Source organism: Stegodyphus dumicola, chromosome 11, assembly GCF_044657685.1.
Source record: "Stegodyphus dumicola isolate Sdum_Otavi_A_Nest chromosome 11, ASM4465768v1".
Taxonomy (NCBI): Eukaryota; Metazoa; Arthropoda; class Arachnida; order Araneae; family Eresidae; genus Stegodyphus; species Stegodyphus dumicola.
In genome coordinates, this window is record NC_140778.1 from 113,577,097 (window position 1) to 113,589,195 (window position 12,099).

Here is a 12,099-nt window from a genome sequence, read left to right on the forward strand (position 1 = left end):
CATAAGCAGACAGTCCTTTTGAGCTTTGCCGTAACTAATAAACCAAACCAAACTATAATTCAAGTGAGCAGCTCTGAAAACCGATCAGATGTTTAGTTCTTAGGAAAATTCCATTATGCGATATAAAATGAAGAAGTCTTTTGTTCAGTTTTGTCACTTTATTTGTTATTTTGTTTCTTTGTTTGTTTGTTAGGCTGAGTGGGTAACGATCATGTACAGTAAGGGTTGACTTAGTCTATATCAGCGGAGGTCTTTATCAACTAAGCAGGTAATGGATTTAAGGGATTCATTGGAGAGATAAAGTAATATAAGAAAAAGTGTAACGAAAATAAGAAACATTTGCGAATCCTTCTAGCACTCACTGATCTTTCGGTCTTTCTTCTATCTCACTATTTTGGTCTGATGCGTAATGGAAAATTGCAAATATCCCATCGCCTTTTTATTGTGCTTTTGGGGTTTCTAAATGTCTCGTATGTGTACCACTAGCAGTACAATTCATATTTTCTGGTGGTATAATGTTTACCCAAAAGATTTAAATGAATTAAAATGGCCCTTCTTTTAGTAGATAATTTGGGGCATGCTGGTACATATATATTTGATTCTTATTTATGTGGTAACAAATTAAAAAAGTTGGAGCATCCTATGTTAAAATGCATCGTTTACGTGTATTAAACAGGAGAGTAACAGTCAAGCGCCAGCTGACAATGAATTCTTAGGCATATTTCAGAAGATAAAAGGAGTTCGAACTCCGTACCGAACAGCCAGTGTTCAGCCGCTTTTACCGCTCGAGAGCTGATATCCTATCATTTGCTTTTTTTCCCAATACATATAGCGATACTACATTGCGGAAAAAAACATTCTGTTTTCTTCTTATTATTATTTATTTATTTCCTATTTCTAAGCTCTTGGATGGTTACAACATATGAATCTTTTAATATCTGTAAATCTTTTTGACGAACGAGACTTGAAACAAAGACGCTTGCATACTATTCTTGGTCGTACTCCTGAAATTCTATTAAATGTCACAACAGTGTACAACATGTTGTTCGTGTGTATGCAATTATAGTTCTAAAATTAAATTTAGAACGCTAAAATGTAAAACATTCACCGAAGTACTGAGAAATAAAAAAAAACTGGTTTAAAGAACAAATTGTATAACATGGCAACATATCTTTCTCAACTATGAGCAATCGCATGCTTTACTATAAAAATAATCTGTCTCTTCATTTACGTTGCACGGAAGTAAATTAATTACATTCTTGTTCAATAACTTTAGGAGTATTTCTATACTTGAAGTGGGCCCACCAGTGGCCTTGGGGTAAAGTAGCTGAAGACTGGTAGTTCGGTCTGGGATTCAAACCTCTGCAAATGGGCTGGCTCATGAGCGTTTTCGCGGTTTCCCCGTGTATAACGTGAATACGAGACGGTTTCTTTCAGAGAGTCCTCCACGAAGGCATCCGTCCGCATAAGCAGACAGTCCTTTTGAGCTTTGCCGTAACTAATAAACCAAACCAAACTATAATTCAAGTGAGCAGCTCTGAAAACCGATCAGATGTTTAGTTCTTAGGAAAATTCCATTATGCGATATAAAATGAAGAAGTCTTTTGTTCAGTTTTGTCACTTTATTTGTTATTTTGTTTCTTTGTTTGTTTGTTAGGCTGAGTGGGTAGCGGTCATATACAGTAAGGGTTGACTTAGTCTATATCAGCGGAGGTCTTTATCAACTAAGCAGGTAATGGATTTAAGGGATTCATTGGAGAGATAAAGTAATATAAGAAAAAGTGTAACGAAAATAAGAAACATTTGCGAATCCTTCTAGCACTCACTGATCTTTCGGTCTTTCTTCTATCTCACTATTTTGGTCTGATGCGTAATGGAAAATTGCAAATATCCCATCGCCTTTTTATTTTGCTTTTGGGGTTTCTAAATGTCTCGTATGTGTACCACTAGCAGTACAATTCATATTTTCTGGTGGTATAATGTTTACCCAAAAGATTTAAATGAATTAAAATGGCCCTTCTTTTAGTAGATAATTTGGGGCATGCTGGTACATATATATTTGATTCTTATTTATGTGGTAACAAATTAAAAAAGTTGGAGCATCCTATGTTAAAATGCATCGTTTACGTGTATTAAACAGGAGAGTAACAGTCAAGCGCCAGCTGACAATGAATTCTTAGGCATATTTCAGAAGATAAAAGGAGTTCGAAATTTTTAAATGTAGAAAACAGCGAACTACATTTTTCAGGTTTTCAGAGACGAAAAAAAAATCATTAGGACTGCAGATTGGGAGAACAATAAAGGTTGCTGCGATGAGCGTGTTGCTGAGATAACAATAAAAAGGAAACGGAGAATCTAAAATTTAGCCATAATAAAGCTCTATGCAGGAAGAGATACAGGGAAATGTGGACGGAGCACGAGAACTTCGTCAGTGACTTTGACAGATATTGCTGCGCCGCACTACTGTACTAGCTGGGCTATCGGTTGGCCCGCATCAGAAGCCAGCCTAACAAGACATTTACAGAGAAACTTTACACAAATGCTAGACTTACGTATTGAATATACAATTAGAAAAACACGGTATACTATTATTTGAAGCTTTATGCAAAGATCTTGGGTATTAGGAGCAAGGTCCTGGAACCTCACTTAGCCTTTCGATCTTTTTTTTCTTTTTTTCCTTTTATCAAAATGTGCCGAGTCATGTTACGGATGATAGAATTATAAGAATCACAAAAAAAAAAAAAGGTTACAATTTCTTTAAAAAAAGATCTAGTGCCTTGTAAATAAAAAAGAATATATGAAATTCGATAAAATTTTATAAAATTTCATAATTTGTGTGAATTTCGAAACACTTCGTTTTTTCTTTGTTTTTTACGAATGTTTTTCATGAACAGTTATATTGGTTACTTGTTTTATTGTAGGAAAAAAAATATTTTCTGTTAATGGACTTTTTTTTAAATTTTAAATGTAGTAATTACGTACTTACTTTTGAATTTTTAATAAACAATTTCAGAAAATCTTTTTGAAAAAAAGTTAAAAACATTTTTAATTTTGTTTTTATTAATTGAATTTCCGATTCTCTGTTCCGGGTGGGTACGGTTATAGTTACCTTTGATCATAGACGTTCTATTATACATATATTTCATATCTTGTTGGAAAGGAAAATAAAACTAATTAAATTTTAATCTCTCTTGACTGAGTTTCTGATTCTCGTGTGGTTACGGTTCTAATCACTACATTCGATCATAGACGTTCTATTGCACAAATAACATCTTAAAATGCAGAGTAATAAAACGTAAACTTAAGGGAGAGATCGTAGGTTTTAAAATGCACTTTAAAACTCGATACCGAATTTCGATTGAAATTTCCCTACGTTTTTGTCTCATTAGTTTTCCTGTATCTTAAGATGCGAAACGTTGGCATTTTAATTTAGAACCTATTCTCTACGAAACGAATATGCTTGCTTGAGTGTTTCCTTTGGTTGATTGCCCAGTGCCGTTAAAAAATAATCAGTACTGCTCCGGAAACCCCGAAGTAGGAGAGTTCATATTTTGCTAATTTGTACTTATTCATGAGAACATGCAGGTTGGATTCTAAAACACTATAAAAGCCTGGAATCTCGATTCTGCAGGATGAACTAAAATTCGTGCCCATCAGACCTTCAAAAACTTTGAAAAGGGTATATTAATGTCAAATTGCTTCAGTAAATAAATAGATATATTTAAGTTATCTATTTATTTTAAATATAATTTAGGTACTATATTTAATCTTTATACTGTTATAAGAAATATATCGCTTGAAATTTCAGTTGAAGTTCAGGCTGTTAGCTTTAAAAACAGTTTACTTGGAACAAAATGTTCATGAATTTTTTGAAACAGAAAGAACATTTATGCTTGAAGATTATTTCGCAAGGCGTTCTGAAGGTATAGCAGCATTTAAAAGTGACCATGCGAATTCCCATGAACATAACAAGACAGCGATTTTTTGCTTTGTGATCTGTTTTCTATAGAAACTAGGTACAATAACCTTATGAGGAGATGTTTCATCGGTCTTTTCTGAGTTCAGGTTTGGTTTATGCGAATACCACAAAGCCTTGAGGGCTAACTGCTTGAAGATCATCCACGATGCCTTCTTGAAGGACAAGGACAACTAGTTAGTATGAATGTTATACACGGGGAAAATCACGAAAATGACAATCAACCATGAAATGTCGAAATAAAATTCTGTAGTAACCAAAACTCTATCGATTCTATCTGGCAGAAATATTTTGTGCCTAAACATAAGGTAGTTGTTTTGTTTATTTATTACTAGCGGCTACGCGGCCAGGCTTCGTTTAACTTTTAAATGTATAGGAAAAATGCCCAAAGGGAAAAACCAAACATTAAATTTAAAACTGCACAGAATTTTAATCTACAGAACAATTTTATATATAAATATAAAAAAAGACTCAAACTTAAATAAACATATCGTAATACATATAAAGAATTACAATGAAATAAGCAATTCCCTTAATACAAATATTAAATCCGCTAATAAATAAATTAAATAACTTCCGGTTGCCTTCTCTCACCAAACGTTCAGTATCCAAGAGAAAAATTATATTTAAAAACTGCACGGAATTATAGCTCCCATTTTCCAAGTGGCAACAGTGATGATTTTCAACAGACAGCAGTATAATATACAAAGCATTGAATTAAGAACTGTAGCCAAAACCATATTTCTAAAAGAATGAAACTATTCAAAATGATGCGATTTCATCAAAAAAGATAAAATTTAAAAAATGTGATTCGAATTTTGAAAAAAATCGCTTGAAGGGCACTGGCTCTTGGCTAGATGCACCTATGTACCAAATGTCGTAGCCAAATGGGTCTATTAGCTTACGCACCAATGCGCCTATCAGCTTACGCACCAAATGGGTCTAGCTTACGCACACCACTAACGAAAGACACACACACTCTTTCTTTTATTACATGTAGAGATTATTATTATTTTAATGGCTGGATGCTTTATTTAATAGCCATTAGCCGTCACTAACAGGGGCCAGAAGTGATGATCATTTCATTATGGAAGCACCAATAGATGGCCACCATTGCCTCCTATGAAGAGAAGGACAGTTACAACCATGCCCTCTCCGGAATTCGAACTCAGGCCCATTTAATTAGTATAAACTTCCTTGAAATAACGCCCCTTCACATCAGGGGCCACTGTACAAGGCACAATCCGAACACCTGCAAAGGGCGCCCCTGAGTTAAGATAACAAGGAATGGAGTATGATTGTTTCAACTTTCAAAATATCGAAATATAAATTTTAGGACACATCGAACATCGCTGGTGTTTCTTGAGGTTTCATCCGCTAGGAGTTTTGACCACTAGACCTTTGAATGGAAATAGAAGAATAACTGCTTTTGCGCAACTTGGATTGGTATCTAAGTTAAACAAACATGAAAATGTTTGCTATATAAGAAATACAAAATATAGTTGAAACATAATATACTTAGATGAAGTAGATTATATATCAAGAAACTGTATTCTTGGGTTGAAGACTTGAAAATTATTTGCACAGTATATAAATGCGCTAACATTAGAATAATAAAATGCGTTGAGCGTAATAATCTGAGAATGCCATCTTTGCGCAGAGGCCCTGCTAATCTTCTCTGTATCGCAAATTTTAGGAACTGAAATGCGCCAAATTAGGGAAGCTAATTATGAAAAACTAATGGTTGGAATTTATAGGCATTTTTAAAGATACCATTATTCTAGATTAAAACGAGCTATAATATCAGATACTATCGCAAAATCAGGACTGTGAAGTTAAAGCCATGGAAACCTTTACTTCTGGACCGAAATACCTAAACTATTTACCCCCAAATCATCAAAAAAAAATATAAATATACTGTCATCTCATAGTGTTCTGGGGAACTCACTTCCACGATGCGAAAAAGTTTTTCAAGAAGCAAAAATCTCTAATGTCCAGTGTGCGCGCCACTTTAATGACGGCTGCATAATAGAATGTGCACATCTGAACACCTGCAAAGTGTGCAGCTGGTCTTAGAAAAAGACCAGCTGCGCACAGTCGTGTAGAACACATTAAAATTTGCTGTCAACTAAATTGATCTTTTCAACTGATAAAGATCGGAAAACCAAAGACATTCTCTCGTCTGTCGTCTGAAAAATCCAAGAAAACCCGAATTCGTATTTTTTAAATTTTTAATTTCTTTTTATCAGTTCTTTAATTTGACATAACCGCAAGAAACCCGATACTTAACTGATTTGTTAGCACATTTCATCTTTGAATTTATATTGCTTTGATCAGTACTCTAATTGAGCTCGACTAATAATGCGATTTAACTGTTTTGATCAGTTTTGTAATAGAACATATCTGCAAGAATCACGCTCAAATATTTTATATGCTAATACATTGCATTTCTGAACGCGAACTGACGGTCTTCTAATATAATAATGAGTAGCAATGATAAAATAAGATTTAGGCTGTAAGCATTTTCAGAAATTAATTTTCCCACATGCAATTAAAGTTATTAAAATTATCAGCGCGCTGCATTAAGAACATTACCGAAAGTCACGCTGTCCGTTATGCCAAATTTCAATCCAATTCATTTGGAGCTGGAGTTGTCATCTTAGAAAGATTTCAGGTCTTTTTTTAATACCTGAAAAATGTTTTAATGTGAATGTTTTGAACTTTTGTTTGAATGTGATGTATTTTACATTCAGAGTATTATATCTGGGAAAAAATTAAATTAGAAATAAAACTGAGATATGTTTGTGATATAAACGATACAGCATTAAATTTATCTGTGCAATATAATTAACAGCAGTATTGTAAATATCTTATATCATGTGTAATAATTTCATAATAATCTCAGCAATTATGAATCCTCATTCTATAGTCTGTTACTTAAAAGAAGGCACTATAAAATCGTTGCCACGCTTTCCCATTTGCGATCGTAATGCATGTCACCATCATCGCATAGCCACAGACCTTATAATAAATATATTTATCATATAAAATAAATTTCTTATAAGGCCCATGTATTATTTTGATGATTTCGATACAGTGTTTAATTGAGAAGTAGAAAGTATATTTTGCCATGGTTAATAGAGGTATGAGTTTTAAACGTTAGTAATTCATTACGAAAGGTACTTGGGAAGCCGAGTGAGGATTTTTCTAGAACATGACCAGCACAGGCAAATACTAGAGATTCTAAATTGCAGAAACTTTCCTGTTGAGAGCATCATTCTTAACAAGCTGAGCTAGCTGTGGCTAACTCACTTGAAAAGGCTTAGCAAGATGATTTTGGGCAAATAGTACATTTTTCTCTTTATTCCTTCTTAAATAGTGTTGTATTTTGATACGTTCTGCAGGCAGTCGATTGAGAGCTTGTCGCCCGAATTGCTGGAATTAATATAGAGCAATTTTTTATACAGTTTAAAAAATGGATCATAAACTTAAATGGATATTAAATTTTAAATTATGCCCTAAAAATCCTTTAAACATGAACAAAGGAACTTAAGTTAAGAACCACGTGGCTGAACCAATTCCGACCATCTGAAGAATCAGACAAAAAAAAAAAAAAATGTTCAGTAAAAAAGTTCTTGATTCGAGAAAAGGACCTGAAAAAGGCATTCCTATGCCTAGAAAATATCATTTAAATTCAGACATTATTTTTAGCTTATTTATGGATTTCTTAAAAATTTTAAAGAAATAAATAGCATTCTTTCGGTTTACTCCATCTTTGACATAATATACAAGACAGCTGGAAGAATGACAGAAATTTAGGGGAGCCCGCATTCCAGTTCACAAACCAATCGCATTATTTTCTATATTTGAGAAATTTTCGGTCAAAATTTACTTGGAATCGCAAATTAGTTTTAGATATTACTTTTTTTCTATTTTTCTCAACTTTTCGATGGAAAATTATTCTCTGTATTTTGCTATGTTTTGGCATTTTTAATTGCATGTTTTGAAATTTCGTTTGTGGTGTAAATGACTTTTTATATATTCTGGAAATTTTCGTACTCATTCTATGAATATTGCTTATGAACCTTCATTTTTATATTAAGTACTTAGTTCGATAACTGGCCTTCTTCTCCTTCTGGAGATATTTCAAAACTTTCGAGTGGCCTTAAGTTTATTTAAAATTCTGAACATCCTTTGCATATTTAATATGTTAATGTGAAGTTATTGTTGACATTAGCGATTCAAGGAATATTTCTCGATTAAGATTAGATGTCGAGTCCGAAGAACCCCGATGCTGCACCGTTAACTTTTGAGCCGTTTTGTAAAACAACCGATTAAGGAATTTTCGCCAGAATTCCTACAATTGATGCAAAATAAAATTTTATGTAATTTATGCAGGAAAATATTATTAAACTAATGTCTGAAGTTTTTACAAAATCTTTTGTAAGACTAATGTTCGCTATTCTAGTCCTGACATATTTGAATTCTTCCTGTGAGTAAGCAACATCCCTGCGTTTATAGTTAAAATACTATGTGTATAGATTAAGTGTTACATATGGAGATTAATAAGTTCTACATTCTTTTTTCGTTTTCCTTAATTTAATTTTCTGTTTATACAATTACACATTTTTTATAGTTGGGTCCTTATAGCGCAAAACAGAAATGAACTATTTTAAAATAACGTGTTTGTCAATAATTCCTATAAAAATCATCAATGAAAGTATATTTAAGTATATCTGTATTATGTAATGCAGTCGTCTTCAAAGTGTGTTCCCCGGAACACTGGGGTTCAGCGAGTAACCCTGGAGTTCCGATAGTCAAAATAAAAATTCAGTCAATGACATATGCCAAAGTGAATGGCGTGCCACTGGAAAAGGAATTACATTTAGACGACAGCATTAAAAATTGTATAATAGAGCATTTTTTTCGGCTGAAGAAAATTATAAGACAAAATTTCCCAGAGTAGAAAACAAAGTATCATTGGATAAAACACCCGTTCGATTACTATGATAAATTAGAAAACTTGCCAATGAAGGAAGAAGAATATATTAACAGATTCGACTCTACATTTTAATACCATTCGGAACAAATTGCAAAATGAAAAATTTTTTATTCACGTATTTGGCAACAATAACAAAATTCAGAAGTAAATTAACTGCAGAATATAAAATGCGGCTTCCAGATAACATCAATAAAACCAGACTCGCATTTAAATACAAGTAAAACCCCAGTCACTAACTATTGATGCAAGGGCATGTGACATATGGAGCACAAAGTTAATATTAATAAGAAGATTTTATTAATTTTATGTTAAAATGTTTTAATAATATATAATAATCTGGATTGTCTTTACTTAAAGTACGTGAAATATATTGACATACTTTAAGTATTATTTTAAGATATATTTTTCGAAGGGTAATATGGGTATTTTAAGATATATTTTTTAAAGGGTAATATGGGTATTTTAAGATATATTTTCGAAGGGTAATATAGGTATTTTAATATATATATTTCTAAGGTTATATATAACGGAGCTCGCCGAACAAACCGTATAGTTTCTAAGGGGTCTTTGAGTCCACAAAGTTTGAAGGCCTTCGCATAAGGAATCTGGATGATACTCTTTAAAATCCTTTAAAAACTAATATAATTCGTAACATACTTTTATAACGCCATTTTTAATGAACGTCGGATATGGAATAATTTCTTACATATTTATATAATTATGTATTGTACAGCAATTTTGTGCATGTATTGCACAACAAAAGATATATTGCGCATTATTTTCTGCCTAATACGTATATCACATTTGTTTTTTATTTCTATATAGGCAAATAGCCGTGACGTGCTTTATCCTGATCAAACAAACGAAACCTTATTCTTAAACAACATCAGTTATTTCATCCTACCTTAGGCCCACTAGCGGCCGAGTCGTAAAGTCGCTGGACACTGCTAGTTCGGTCCGAGGCTCGAATCCCGAGAACAAGCTAGCTGCATGGGCGCGTTCGTGGTTTGCCCATGTTTAACGTGTATACGAGCCAATAACTCTTAGAAAGTCCTCCACGAAGGCATCCTTCCCATTAAGCAGATAACCCGCGAGGCTTTGCCGCAATAACAAAAAAAAAAAAAAAAAAAATCATCCTATCGTAAACTTTAACGATAATTTTCATTCTTTTTTTTAAATTCAGTTTTATTATACGTTCATTAACGCATATTCATTTCTTCTTTATCTATTTTATCCCTGGTTTTCTATATCAGTCATAGAAAGATGGATAGAAAAATTAAAGCTGACATTATGACTCCTATTACAGTTCTTCTTACAAGAAAGTAAGTGATTTTACGCTGCTCATTTCATAGTTATTATTTAAATGTTTGCAACTGAAACTTTGAATAATTAATTTTAATTAATGAAATATTTTTGAAGCATATTTTGAATAATTATTTAAGCTTTGAAGTTTTGGAATTTCATTCTCGATTTTTATCTGAAATGTGTCATAAATCTCATTTAAGTGCATTTAAAATTAATTGATTCGTATAATACGATTTTTTTAACACTGCCTATGACATCATAACAGCAAAAAAGTATCCCCCCTTTTTTTTGCCTAGGCGACCAGATTTTCACATAAGGCTACGCTAGATTCTTTTCGTTATGAGTTTTGTATATTAGACCTGATAGAAACTTGAAAATCTGATTGGAAGGGCGGACTAGCCTGAACATTTCAGATTACATTGGAAACTTCAAAGAAAACTTCATAAAATTAAAAAAATGCCTAAAAATATTATACAAATAATATGTGTTGCCGCTAACTTGCTAAACTACACATTTACTGTTAATACAAATTAAATGTCAATTCTGAAATGATTTTTATACAAAAAACAAATGAAGCTTTTAAACTTCGTCTGCGTATCATTTCTTTTTTGAACTTAAAATATTTAAAGGAAAAAAATATCAAAATATTAAAACCTTTACTACCGTTACAACATAATTGTATATATATATATATTTCAATTATGTAGTATCTATCTATCTCTTTCTATATAAAGAGACTTTCAGTCTGCAATTTATTCATTTTAAGCTGTCCAGAGATAATGCATTACCGACTTCTCGTGCCCATCTTGTTTTGATAAAATGATAATTTTGTTCCTTTGTAGTTAAAGCTATATTTCTACTAAGGAATCATAAATTATTGTACATAGCCTGCTGTTCTATATCAATATCATTATGTCAAAACAATTACGGAGTTAGGTTAATCGATTATTAATCACACTGTAGTATTCAAATAGCTATAAAAATTGTGAGTATTATGCTTGGAATAAGAAGAAAATTCCTGTATCTGATAGATAACTAGGCCTTATTCTTCGTTTTTGAACGAAACCATAATTCAATGGGAACTCGAGAATAAATGATTACGACATTTTGGTGTGAAACTGATTCACCATATTAGCAAAAAACTTATCATAACCATTACTTTAATTAGTTTCCTAATATTTTTATGTATTACTTAATTTATACTTCATTGCTTATTATTTACTAATTATATTAATTAACTAAGCATTGTTCCATTAACTTCTTTTTTTTATTTTGAGTCACATTTTTTAATGGATATTCGACTGGCGTCCAGCAGCTATTCTAATTATATAAAATAGCCCACATAGACAAATATGGAATTTTACTGAAGTATTAACATTTTTCCGAAATGTTGAAAAAATATTTTTATTATAAGAGATTAGGATAAGCAATGAAGCTGCTGGGATGCAAAAATGTATTATTGAGTATAATACGTTCTTATAATGAAGTGTGAAAGAGGAAAATTTCCTGAGTAACATTAATATTCATAGCATGATGGTGGCGCAGCATGGTACACATTACTTCGATCTGTGTGCCTAAATTTTTATATCTCCAGATATTAGAAGAATAATAGTAAGCTTAACAAATTTACGCCACAAAACACTTTCTATCGTCTTTTTACTTGAAGCTTCAATTTCAGTCCATTTTAATTTAATTCAGACCATTTTGTCTATTCAAATAAAGGATACCACCTCACCAAAACTGTTTTCTCATAGCTCAGTGTAAGAAAGACATCCATCAAAAAGGTTGTAAATTCACTTCCCATAATTGCCCCTTG

At 32.3% G+C, this 12,099-nt stretch overlaps 1 non-coding gene across 1 annotated transcript; it reads right to left on the minus strand.

The window, feature by feature from the left end:
* Positions 1–5,590: 5,590 nt before the first annotated feature.
* LOC118179751 (U6 spliceosomal RNA) lies at positions 5,591–5,693 on the minus strand. Its single transcript, XR_004756512.1, has one exon. It is a non-coding gene; the product is annotated as a U6 spliceosomal RNA (small nuclear RNA).
* Positions 5,694–12,099: the final 6,406 nt, after the last annotated feature.